The sequence below is a fragment of the Orcinus orca genome, chromosome X (genome assembly GCF_937001465.1).
Source record: "Orcinus orca chromosome X, mOrcOrc1.1, whole genome shotgun sequence".
Taxonomy (NCBI): domain Eukaryota; kingdom Metazoa; phylum Chordata; class Mammalia; order Artiodactyla; family Delphinidae; genus Orcinus; species Orcinus orca.
The window spans coordinates 14,530,106-14,543,534 of NC_064580.1; the positions used below are offsets into that span (position 1 = coordinate 14,530,106).

The 13,429-nt window shown below is 41.0% G+C and overlaps 1 protein-coding gene across 6 annotated transcripts in view; it reads left to right on the forward strand.

Annotated features, from left to right (window-relative positions):
• Positions 1–13,429, forward strand: part of REPS2 (RALBP1 associated Eps domain containing 2) — a 223,933-nt gene that overhangs the window by 204,782 nt on the left and 5,722 nt on the right. The window lies entirely within an intron of this gene.

A 13,429-nucleotide genomic window follows, 5' to 3' on the forward strand; every position in this document is an offset into this window, starting at 1 on the left:
TCCCAAAGATGGCACTACAGCTCAAATTTGTGGTCTCTCATGGTCCACACATTTGGGCCAGCAAAGCTTTCTGTATGTGCTCAGTCAGTCATGCTGCTGTCATCAGGAATGTGAACAGGAAGCTTGCCACAAGTTGGTGGTGTGTGTAAGTCCCATGGAGTGCTGAGAGTGCCCCATGGCCAGTTGGAGGATCCCCAGGGGCTTATGGGTGGGCTTCTTGATGGAGTCCCTGGACACATTAAGTAAGATCCACGTTCCTTTAATCCTCTTTTGAGAGTCCTGTTTGCCACTCTCCAGCCTCTTCCCCCTCCCCACCCCCCAGTCATGCAGTTCACAATTCAGTGCTCTGGATGGGGCGAGACAGGAATGAGCCTCTTTGACAGTGTCCCACACAGCCAGGGAAACTGGGTGCTCACGTATGTGCTCTTCCTTCCCCCATGAGAGAAATCATAGGCCAAGATCTTTTTTTGTCCTAAGCTGTGCTGCTTTGTGAGAAGGTGAGGTGAGTAGTCAAACAGTTCTTCTTACCCCCCGCAGTGCATCTAGACTTGTATTATTTTTCTCTAGCATTGTGCTGGAACTTCTCTGCTTGAAACTTGAACTTCCACAAAGGCTGTTTCATCTGTGGGTGATTGTCTAAAACAGTGTTTTCCAGGGTCTCTTGGACTGTGGCCGAGAGGGGCTAGAGCTGCTTCATGGTCCCCTGCTGGGTCCAGAGCCAGAACTGAGGTCTGTGTGCCTATTACCCAATGCGTGGCTGGACGAGACTCCTCCTGGGTCCCTTGGTGTATGGTGCTGGATCCCAAAGCTCCCAAAAAGGCACTTTGTCTGTGAATAGAGGCCAAATTGTTATTGGCAGGGGGATATGGACGAAGGATGTCTTACCCAGCCGTGCCGCTGGCATCACACCTGGTAGTTCTATTTTTAATTTTTTTTTTTTTTTTTTGCGGTACATGGGCCTCTCACTGTTGTGGCCTCTCCCATTGTGGAGCACAGGCTCCGGACACACAGGCTCAGTGGCCATGGCTCACGTACCGAGCCGCTCCGTGGCATGTGGGATCTTCCCGGACTGGGCCACGAACCCGTGTCCCCTGCATCGGCAGGCGGACTCTCAACCACTGCGCCACCAGGGAAGCCCTCTTTTTAATTTTTTAAATGAATCTCCATAGTGTTTTCCATAGTGGCTGCACCAATATCTATGATACATTTTGAATTAAGTTTTTTGTATGCTGTGAGATTAGGTTCAAAGTTCATTTTTTTCCATACCAGTATCATTAATCTAGAACCATTTGAAGAACAGAGTTTCTTTTCCTCCTTGGATTACTCTGGTGCCTTTGTCAAAAATCTAATGACTGTATAAGTGTGATTTATTTATGGGTTCTTATTCCACTCTATTAACCTATTTGTTGATCTTTTTTTTAACATCTTTATTGGAGTATAATTGCTTTACAATGGTGTGTCAGTTTCTGCTTTATAACACAGTGAATCAGCTATACATATATATATATATATCCCCATATCCCCTCCCTCTTGCACCTCCCTCCCACCCTCCCTATCCCACCCCTCTAGGTGGTCACAAAACACCGAGCTGATCTCCCTGTGCTATGCGGCTGCTTCCCACTAGCTATCTATTTTACATTTGGTAGTATATGTAAGTCCATGCCACTCTCTCACTTCATCCCAGCTCACCCTTCCCCCTCCCCGCATCCTCAAGTCCATTCTCTAGGTCTGAGTCTTTATTCCTGTCCTGCCTCTAGGTTCTTCAGAACCATTTTTTTTTTTTAGATTTTATATATATGTGTTAGCATACGGTATTTATTTTTCTCTTTCTGACTTACTTCACTCTGCATGACAGTCTCTAGGTCCATCCACCTCACTACAAATAACTCAGTTTCATTTCTTTTTATGGCTGAGTACTATTCCATTGTATACATGTGCCACATCTTCTTTATCCATTCATCTGTCGATGGACACTTAGGTTGCTTCCATGTCCTGACTACTGTAAATAGAATTGCAATGAACATTGTGGTACGTGACTCTTTTTGAATTATGGTTTTCTCAGGGTATATGCCCAGTAGTGGAATTGCTGGGTCGTATGGTAGTTCTATTTTTAGTTTAATAAGGAACCTCCATACTGTTCTCCATAGTGGTTGTATCAATTTACATTCCCACCAACAGTGCGAGAGGGTTCCCTTTTCTCCACACCCTCTCCAGCATTTGTTGTTTGTAGATTTTTTGATGATGGCCATTCTAACTGGTGTGAGGTGATACCTCATTGTAGTTTATTTTTGTTTGTTTGTTTGTTTTTGCGGTACACGGGCCTCTCACTGCTGTGGCCTCTCCTGTTGCGGAGCAACAGGCCCCGGACGCGCAGGCTCAGCGGCCATGGCTCACGGGCCCAGCCGCTCCGCGGCATGTGGGATCTTCCCGGACCGGGGCACGAACCCGTGTCCCCTGCATCGGCAGGCAGACCCTCAACCACTGTGCCACCAGGGAAGCCCCTCATTGTAGTTTTGATTTGCGTTTCTCTAATGATTAGTGATGTTGAGCATCCTTTCATGTGTTTGTTGGCAATCTGTATATCTTCTTTGGAGGAATGTCTATTTAGGTCTTCTGCCCATTTTTGGATTGGATTGTTTGCTTTTTTGATGTTGAGCTGCATGAGCTGCTTGTAAATTTTGGAGATTAATCCTTTGTCAGTTGCTTCATTTGCAAATATTTTCTCCCATTCTGAGGGTTGTCTTTTCGTCTTGTTTATAGTTTCTTTTGCTGTGTAAAAGCTTTGAAGTTTCATTAGGTCCCATTTGTTTATTTCTGTTTTTATTTCCATTTCTCTAGGAGGTGGGTCAAAAAGGACCTTGCTGTGATTTATGTCATAGAGTGTTCTGCCTATGTTTTCCTCAAAGAGTTTGATAGTTTCTGGCCTTACATTTAGGTCTTTAATCCATTTTGAGTTTATTTTTGTGTATGGTGTTAGGAAGTGTTCTAATTTCATTCTTCTATGTGTAGCTGTTCAGTTTTCCCAGCACCACTTATTGAAGAGGCTGTCTTTTCTCCATTGTATATTCTTACTTCCTTTATCAAAGATAAGGTGACCATATGTGCATGGGTTTACCTCTGGGATTTCTATCCTGTTCCATTGATCTATATTTCTGTTTTTGTGCCAGTACCATACTGTCTTGATTACTGTAGCTTTGTAGTATAGTCTGAAGTCTGGGAGCCTGATTCCTCCAGCTCCGTTTTTCTTTCTCAAGACTGCTTTGGCTATTCGGGGTCTTTTGTGTTTCCATACAAATTGTGAAATTTTTTGTTCTAGGTCTGTGAAAAATGCCAGTGGTAGTTTGATAGGGACTGCATTGAATCTGTAGATTGATTTGGGTAGTAGAGTCATTTTCACAATGTTGATTCTTCCAATCCGAGAACATGGTATATCTCTCCATCTGTTTGTATCATCTTTAATGTCTTTTCGTCAGTGTCTTGTAGTTTTCTGCATACAGGTCTTTTGTCTCCTTAGGTAGGTTTATTCCTAGGTATTTTATTCTTTTTGTTGCACTGGTAAAGGGGAGTGTTTCCTTAATTTCTCTTTCAGATTTTTCATCATTAGTGTATAGGAATGCAAGAGATTTCTGTGTATTAATTTTGTATCCTGTGACTTTAACAGATTCATTGATTAGCTCTAGTAGTTTTCTAGTAGCATCTTTAGGATAATTTATGTATAAGTGTCATGCCATCTGCAAACAGTGACAGTTTTACTTCTTCTGTTCCGATTTGGATTCCTTTTATTTCTTTTCCTTCTCTGATTGCTGTAGCTAAAACTTCCAAAACTACGTTGAATAATAGTGGTGACAGTGGGCAACCTTGTCTTGTTCCTGATCTTAGAGGAAATGGTTTCAGTTTTTCACCATTGAGAACGATGTTGGCTGTGGGTTTGTCATATATGGCCTTTATTATGTTGAGGTAAGTTCCCTCTATGCCTACTTTCTGGAGGGTTTTTATCATAAATGGGTGTTGAATTTTGTCAGAAGTTTTTCCGGCATCTCTTCAGATTATCATATGGTTTTGATCCTTCAGTTTGTTAATATGGGGTATCACATTGATTGATTTGTGTATATTGAAGAATCTTTGCATTCCTGGGATAAACCCCACTTGATCATGGTGTATGATCCTTTTAATGTGCTGTTGGATTCTGTTTGCTTGTATTTTGTTGAGGATTTGTGCATCTATGTTCATCAGTGATATTGGCCTGTAGTTTTCTTTCATTGTGACATCTTTGTCTTGTTTTGGTATCAGGGTGATGGTGGCCTCGTAGAGTGAGTTTGAGAGTGTTCCTCCCTCTGCTATACTTTGGAAGAGTTTGAGAAGGATAGGTTTTAGCACTTCTCTAGATGTTTGATAGAATTCACCTGTGAAGCCATCTGGTCCTGGGCTTTTGTTTGCTGGAAGATTTTTACTCACAGTTTCAACTTCAGTGCTTGTGATTGCTCTGTTTATATTTTCTATTTCTTCCTGGTTTAGTCTCCGAAGGCTGTGCTTTTCTAAGAATTTGTCCAATATTTCCAGGTTGACCATTTTATTGGCATAGAGTTGCTTGCAGTAGTCTCGTAGGATGCTTTGTATTTCTGTGGTGTCTGTTGTAACTTCTCCTTTTTCATTTCTAATTTTATTGATTTGAGTCCTCTCCCTCTTTTTCTTGATGAGTGTGGCTAATGGTTTATCAGTTTTGTTTATCTTCTCGAAGAACCAGCTTTTACTTTTTTTGAGCTTTGCTATTGTTTTCTTTGTTTCTGATTCATTTATTTCTGCTCTGATCTTTATGATTTCTTTCCTTCTACTAACTTTGGGTTTTGTTTGCTCTTCTTTTTCTAGTTCTTTTAGGTGTAAAGTTAGATTGTTTATTTGAGATGTTTGTTGTTTCTTGAGGTAGGATTTTATTGCTATAAACTTCCCTCTTAGAACTGCTTTTGCTGCATCCCATAGGTTTTGGATCATCGTGTTTTCATCGTCGTTGGTCTCTAGGTATTTTTTGATTTCCTCTTTGCTTTCTTCAGTGATCTCTTGGTTATTTAGCAGTGTATTTTTTAGCCTCCATGTGTTTGTATTTTTTTACAGATTTTTTCCTGTAATTGATATCTAGTCTCATAGCGTTGTGGTCAGAAAAGATACTTGATAGGATTTCAGTTTTCTTAAATTTACCAGGGCTTGATTTGTGACCCAAGATATGATCTATCCTGGAGAATGTTCCATGAGCACTTGAGAAGAAAGTGTATTCTGTTGTTTTTGGATGGAATGTCCTATAAATATCAATTAAGTCCATGTTGTTTAATGTATCATTTAAAGCTTGTGTTGCTGTGTTTATTTTCATTTTGGATGATCTGTCCATTGGTGAAAGTGGGGTGTTAAAGTCCCCTACTATGATTGTGTTACTGTTGATTTCCCCTTTTATGGCTGTTAGCATTTGCCTTATATATTGAGGTGCTCCTATGTTGGGTACATAAGTATTTACAATTGTTATATCTTCTTCTTGGATTGATCCCTTGGTCATTATGTAATGTCCTTCTTTGTCTCTTGTAATAGTCTTTATTTTAAAGTCTGTTTTTTCTGATATGAGTATTGCTACTCCAGTTTTCTTTTTATTTCTATTTGCATGGAATATCTTTTTCCATCCCCTCACTTTCAGTCTGTATGTGTCCCTAGGTCTGAAGTGGGTCTCTTGTAGACAGCATATATACAGGTCTTGTTTTTGTATCCATTCAGCCAGTCTATGTCTTTTGGTTGGAGCATTGAATCGATTTACATTTAAGGTAATTCTTGGTATGTATGTTCCTATTACGATTTTCTTAATTGTTTTTGGTTAGTTATTGTAGGTCTTTTCCTTCTCTTGTGTTTCCTGGCTAGAGAAGTTCCTTTAGCATTTGTTGTAAAACTGGTTTGGTGGTGCTGAATTCTCTTAGCTTTTGCTTTTCTGTAAAGGTTTTAATTTCTCCGTGGAATCTGAATGAGAACCTTGCTGGGTAGAGTAATCTTGGTTGTAGGTTTTTCCCTTTCATCACTTTAAATATGTCCTGCCAGTCACTTCTGGCTTGCAGAGTTTCTGCTGAAAGATCAGCCGTTAACCTTATGGGGATTCCCTTGTATGTTATTTGTTGTTTTTCCCTTGCTGCTTTTAATATTCTTTCTGTGTATTTAATTTTTGATAGTTTGATTAATATGTGTCTTGGTGTGTTTCTCCTTGGGTTTATCCTGTATGGAACTCTCTGTGCTTCCTGGACTTGATTGACTATTTCCTTTCCCATCTTAGGGAAGATTTCAATTATAATATCTTCAAATATTTTCTCAGTCCCTTTCTTTTTCTCTTCTTCTTCTAGGACCCCTGTAATTCGAATGTTGGTGAGTTTCATGTTGTCCCAGAGGTCTCTGAGACTATCCTCAATTCTTTTCATTCTTTTTTCTTTGTCCTGCTCTGCAGTAGTTATTTCCACTCTTTTATCTTCCAGGTCATTTATCTGTCCTTCTGCCTCAGTTATTCTGCTATTGATTCCTTCTAGAGAATTTTTAATTTCATTTATTGTGTTGTTCATCATTGTTTGTTTGCTCTTAAGTTCTTCTAGGTCCTTGTTAAACGTTTGTTGTATTTTCTCCATTCTATTTCCAAGATTTTGGATCATCTTTACTATCATTACTCTGAGTTCTTTTTCAGGTACACTGCCTATTTCCTCTTCATTCGTTTGCTCTGGTGGGTTTTTACCTTGCTCCTTCATCTGCTGTGTGTTTTTCTGTCTTCTCATTTTGATTAACTTACTGTATTTGGGGTCTCCTTTTCGCAGGCTGTAGGTTTGTAGTTCCTGGTGTTTTTGGTATCTGCCCCGTGTGGCTAAGGTTTGTTCAGTGGGGTGTGTAGGCTTCCTGGTGGAGACGACTAGTGCCTGTGTTCTGGTGGCTGAGGCTGCATCTTGTCTTTCTGGTGGGCAGGACCACATCATTGGTGTGTTTTGGGGCGTCTGTGACCTCTATGAATTTAGGCAGCCTCTCTGCTAATGGGTGGGGTTGTGTTCCTGTCTTGCTAGTTGTTTGGCATAGGGTGTCCAACACCGTAGCTTGCTGGTCATTGAGTGGATCTGGGTCTTAGCGTTGAGATGGAGATCTCTGGGAGAGCTTTTGCTGTTTGATACTACATGGAGCCAGGAGGTCTCTGGTGGACCAATGTCCTGAACTCGTCTCTCCCACCTCAGAGGCACAGGCCTGACACCTGGCTGGAGCACCAAGCCCCTGTCAGCCACACAGCCTTTGCTTTCTTCTGCCAGTTTTCCTCAGGATTCTGCAGGCTCTGGAGCGAGTGGGATGTCCCACCTGGTCTTATCCTGGCCACCAGAAGCTCGTGAAGAGGTGGAAAAATAGTTTGCCCTCTTCTTTTTTTAGTGAGTGCTTGGCCGAGAACCCTTTTTTTTCTAGGGCACCTTGTAAATGGAAAAGCTTATCTGGGTTAGAAGTTCTTGCTGTGGCTGCTGTAATTCATGGTTATCTTGCGTAAGGTTAATTCGCTTTTCGGCCTTAAAAGAAAATTTATTCACGTGATGCCTCACACTGGGCCCATTCCAGCTTCAGTCTGGCCCCTATTTGTTGATCTTTATATTGGTACTACACGGTCTTGATTTCTGTAAGTCTTGAAATCAGGTCGTATAAATTTTTCAAGATTCTCTCTCTCATTGTTTAGATTTTAGAAAACACTCCTCTCAGTGGTTCTGCGTGTGTAAGTATTATGTGTCTTTTGTTAAATTTGTTCCCTTGTTTTTGGCGACACTATTGCAAATTGAACTGTTTCTTAAAATTTCATTTTCTAATTGAGTTTATGAAGGTCACAGAATATAAGGTCATACAGAAAGCAATTATATTCCTATATACAAGCAATGAACAACTGATCACAGAAATTTGAAAAACAGTACCATTCATAATAGCTCACCCCCTCCCCCAAATGAAATACTTAAGTATAAATTCATCGTAAAACACAGGATCTGTATACTGAAAACTACAAAATGGTGCTAAAAGAAATCCAAGAAGACCTAAATAAAGGGAGAGACATATGCTGTTTGTGGATTGAAAGACTCAACATAGTAGTGATACTTTTTTCCTCCAAAGTGATCTAGAGATTCATTGCAACCAATCATCAAAATCCCAACAGGATATTTTGTAGATATAGACCAGCCTATCCTGTAATTTATATATAAGGGCCAAGGAACTAGAATAGCTAAAACAAATTTGCAAAAGAAGAACGAAGGTAGAGGAATCACTTTTAGTATCAAGCTCCAGTAATCAAGACAGTGTGGGATTGATGATAGATCAGTGGAGAGGGATTGGGAGTCCTGAAGTAGACCACATGAATATAGGCATTCGATCTTTGACAAAGGTACAAAATCAATTCATTGAGGAAAGGATGATCTTTTCAAGAAATTGTTTTGTAGCAGTTGGTCATCCATCTGTAAAAAAATGAACCTTGATCGAAGACCTCACTCCTGATGCAAAGATTAACTTGAAATGGATCATAGATGCAAATGTAGAACATAAAGGTATAAAACCTGTAGAAGAAAACGTAGGAAAAAGTTATTGTGACCTGGGGTTAGAAATGATGCCAAAAGCACAATCTATAACAAAAAAAATCAATAAATTGGGCTTTATCAAAATTAAAACTTTTACTCTGCCAAAAACACTGTCAAGAGAATTAAGAGACAAGCTACAGACTAGGAGAAAATATTTGCAGCCCACGTATTTGACAAAGGACTAGTGTCCAGATTATATAAAGAACTCAGTAATAAGAACTCTCAAAGCTCAACCAACTCAATTTAAAAATGGGCAAAGGACGTGAACAGACACTTCACCAAAGAGGATATAAGGACGGCAAGTAAACATGTGAGAAGATATTCAGCATTGTTAGCCGTTAGGCAAATGCAAATTGAAACCATGATCACAGACCAGTATACACAGTGATAGAATTGCTAAAACAGAAAATCGTGACAGCATCAAGTGCTGGCAACTGGAACCCTCGTGAATTGGTGGTGAGAATGCCAAATGATACCCCACTCTGAGTAACTGTTGGGCATTTTCTTATGAAGTTATATATACATTTAACCTTGTGACCCAGCAGTTCCACTCCTGGGTATCTACCTTAGTGAAATGAAAAATTTATGTTCACTCAAAAACCTGTACACAAATGTTCATAGCAGTTTTATATGATAGTGGAAACGTGAAAAAAACTCAAATGTCCTTCAAAGGATGAATGGATAAATGGAGTATGATGAAATAGTACTCATCAGGCAAAAGGAATGATACACGTAGCAATTTGAATGAAACTGAAAGTTGTTATGCTACGTGAGACAAGCCAGTGTCAAAGGGTTATGTACTGCATGATTCCTTTTATTTGACATTTTTGAAAAGGCAAAACTGTAGTGCTGGAAAACAGACCACTGGTTGTCAAGGGTTATGCATGAGGTGAAGGTTTGTATATCAGTGAGTAGTTCCAGGGAGCTTTTTGGTTGTTGGAACTGTATTGAACCCTCTTTGTGGTGGTGGTGTCACAAATCTATATGTGTTAACATTTGTAGAACTGTACAATAAAAGAAAAGAAGTCAATTTTACCATATGATAATAAAAAAATTTGTAAAATGTCGCACTTCATTCTGTTTTATGGATCTTTGTATGTGACCTCGTTTCTGTTTTGCAGTTTGCTTTTGCCTCCCCCGCCCCTACCTTTGCTTTGGCGTAGGTCACTATTATCCATTGGTCTCTACATTTGGTAGGACCTTTTAATTGGGAAGCCCATATTCCTCAGTTCTGGGAGTTTTCTTGAATTTTATTGACCTCCCTTCCCCCATTTTCTCTGTTCTCCCTTCCTGAAAGTTTTCAGACACTGGACTTCTTAGTTTGGTTTTCTAATTTTTCTTTTCTAGTTTCTTTCTTTTCTCTTCTTTCTTTTGTCTGTATGTGGAGACATACTTATTTTTTAAACTGTACATCTCCTGTGTTTAATAACCAAGAGTTCATTTTTGTTGTTGTTCTCTGATTCTTTTCAATGGCATCCTATTCTTGTTTCAGTGTTGTAATATCTTCTCTTAACGGTAGTTTTTCTTCTTCCTCAATACTTGCTTTTTTTGTTGTTGTATACACTTCTAATTAGATACTTTCCTTCAATAGCTGATGGTCCTTCTCTGCTTATATTTAGGAGGAGGATGAGAATGCAGATTGCAAGTTCATGGCCTGTTGTGGGGCTTGTCAACTTTGAGCTTCATTCTCCCCCAGTTTGGCTGAGCTATAGAGTTGGGGAACCCCCAAAGACAGTGTCATTTGCTGTTTCCTCTTGGTCTGGTTGGAGTCCTCAGGCAGGAGACTCTTGTGGTCTCCTGCATGGACGGAAGACCTGGTTCAGTGGAGGAGAGGGATCTGGTTCTCAGCATTCAGGGCATTCATTTAACCCCCCTATTTCCAGTCCAATTTCTAGTCCTTAATTGTGTCTCTCTATTGCTAATCCAGAGGCCATCTGTTTTACCTTTCAAAGAAATAAACCTTCAGTGTTCTACCATAGTGGCAGGAAGGATTCGGGGATCTAATTACTTCTGAAGCAGACTTTCAAGCAAAACTTATTTAAGCCAGTCGTCCTCCCCTCTTTCACTCCCACTTTCATAGGTATCTGGTGCTGCCAATTTGAGTCTTTCAGGGATTCTTCTATGTGAAATCGGATTGGTTCTTGTTTTATCCCCATGCTTAGCTTGCAGTTCACTTTTCTTTACTTGATCTGTAGAAGTGAAAAAGTTCTAGGTCTAGTGGACAGAAGTCTGAAGAATCATCAAGCAGAGCTCTAGTCATGGCTTCTCAGTCAGTTCCCAGACTAAGTCAGTTTACAGATACAGAACCCTTGCATAAAGGGGCCTCTGAGTCACCTTTAGGAAGGACCGTACTCTGCAGCCAAAAGTTTATATTGTTAATCTTTCTCCCAGCCCTTCCCAAAGTGTGTGACTGTGCACTGGGGAAAAGGGACTCATCAGATTTAGGGGGGATTACTGGACACAGGCTCTGAACTGATACTTATTCCAGGAGACCCAAAACATCACTATGATCCACCAGTTAAGAGTAGGAGCTTACGGAGGTCAGGTGATCAGTGGAGTTGTAGCTCAGGTCCTTGTCACAGTGGGTTCAGTTTATCCCCGAATCCACCCTGTGGTTATTTTTTCCAGTTCCATGATGCGTAACTGGAAGAGACGTATTCAGCACCTAGGCGAATCCCCACATTTATTTTTCCTGGATTTGCTAATTCATTCAGCATTCATCAGTTTGCCTTCCAGTTTACCAATTTTATTGTTATCACCTCTTCCCTTTTGTCTTCCCTGTCCTTGTGTGTCTATGACCATGCACACCCCCCCAGTTAAAAAAATTGTTTTAGTAGAGTTGCAGTAGGGAATGAGTTTGGTACATATGTTAAGTTCTATCTTTACCTGCAGCCTCCATCTATTGGGTTGACCAAAAAGTTCGGGCTTTTCTGAAAGATGCTGTGGAAAAACAGAACGAACTTTTTGGCCAACGCAATATATTATTTGGCTGGGTGTTGTTACATAATCCTATGGCTTTGAAGGCTATCCAACCTCATAAATTTATGCCTCAAGCCCTATTTCTCTTTCTTCTAAGCTCTAGACATGTATTTACAACTGCATATTCAACTTTTCTCGTAATATATCTGATACACATCTCAGATGCTTCATTCCCATCCCTCTCCTTGAAATGCCCATTTCTCATCCAATCTTCTTGTTCTCAATTAATACCACACTACCAGCCGCCCACTTGCTCAATCCCAAATTCCTTTCCTTCTTTCCTATATCACCTTCATCAACATCTCCTATTAGTTCTAGATTTAAATTATGTCCAGAATCCATCTCCTTCTCTCTATCTTTATGGCTGCTACCTGATCTAAGCCATTTTCATTTCTCACCTGGTTCCATGCAGTAACCTCCCAACTGCTCCCTGCTTCCACTCTTGTCCTGCTACAATCCATTGTCTAGGTAGTAGCCAGAGTGAAAATTCTGAATTCTAAGTTAGGCCGAATGCCTTTCCTGATTCAACGTCCTCGTTGCCATACACTTTGAATCCTTATTGAATCCATCCACACTCCTTATTCTGTCTACAAGGTGCCTGCCTAACTCTTTGACTTTAGCTCCTGCCAAGGTCTTAATTGTCTCCTCTGCTCTGGTCACACAGGCCTTTTGGTTCATCAAATACACTAAGCTTGTTCCCTCCTTTGGGGCCTTAGCGGTTGCCATTTTATCTCCCTGAATATGCTTCGCCTGTATCTTCACGTGGCTCACCTCTCACTTCATTCAAGTCTCTGCTCAGTAGCATCCGCTTTGAGAAGCCTTCCCGGGCCACCCTGTCCACCTTTCTCCCAGATCCCCCACATTACTCTCTATTACATCATCTTATTTATTTCCTTCTGAAAGTATCTCATTTTTTTTTTTATTTTGACTTTCTTGTTTTTCTCTAGCCATTTGAGTATGAGCCCTGTGAGGGCATTGGTTTGATCTATCTTGTTCCTTGGTGGTATCATCACACCCAGAGCAGAATCGGGCCCATAGTAGATAGATACTCAAAGACTGTTGGATGGTAGGTAGGAGGGTGGGTGAATAAATGTTTGTTGAGTTCTACGCTACTATTAGCATGTTGTTTCTTCTGGGACGTCTCAGAATTGAGCCTTTATTGTTTTTTTTGTTTTGTTTTGTTTTTTTTGTGTGGTACGCAGGCCTCTCACTGTTGTGGCCTCTCCCGTTGCGGAGCACAGGCACCGGACACGCAGGCTCAGCGGCCGTGGCTCACGGGCCCAGCCGCTCCGCGGCATGTGGGATCTTCCCGGACCGGGGCACAAACCCGTGTCCCCTGCATCGGCAGGCGGACTCTCAACCACTGCGCCGCCAGGGAAGCCCAGAATTGAGCCTTTATACAGAATTCCTTCCCACCTTGACTGATTCTACTTCAGAGTGCCTTTACGTGTCCCCATCTCTCCCTGCCAGTAGGTCTGTTTTAGGGCTCAAAGTTTGAATTCCCAAATAGCAGATTGTGGATCCTGTTTTCTACCTTTAGCCAAGAAGTCACACCTTCAGCCATAACTTATGCAGGAACCTGGATGACACTTTGGTGGAAGGACGACCAGTGCCCTTTCTCATCCCTCAGTCCTAATCCAGTATGGTGCTGGAGTGGAAACAAGAGATTGCAACTAGAGATGTAGTCCTGATGGCTCGCCTCTCAGTATTAGGAGTCTGCTTTTGCTTTTCTGCTCCCTTCCAATCATTTTTTTAAATTTTTAACATCATTCTGTGCCAGCCGCTGTTAAAACTGAGGGTGAGATTTAGGTGTGGGGGGTGGGGAGGGTTGGTCAATCAGTTTCATTTCATCATCTTAA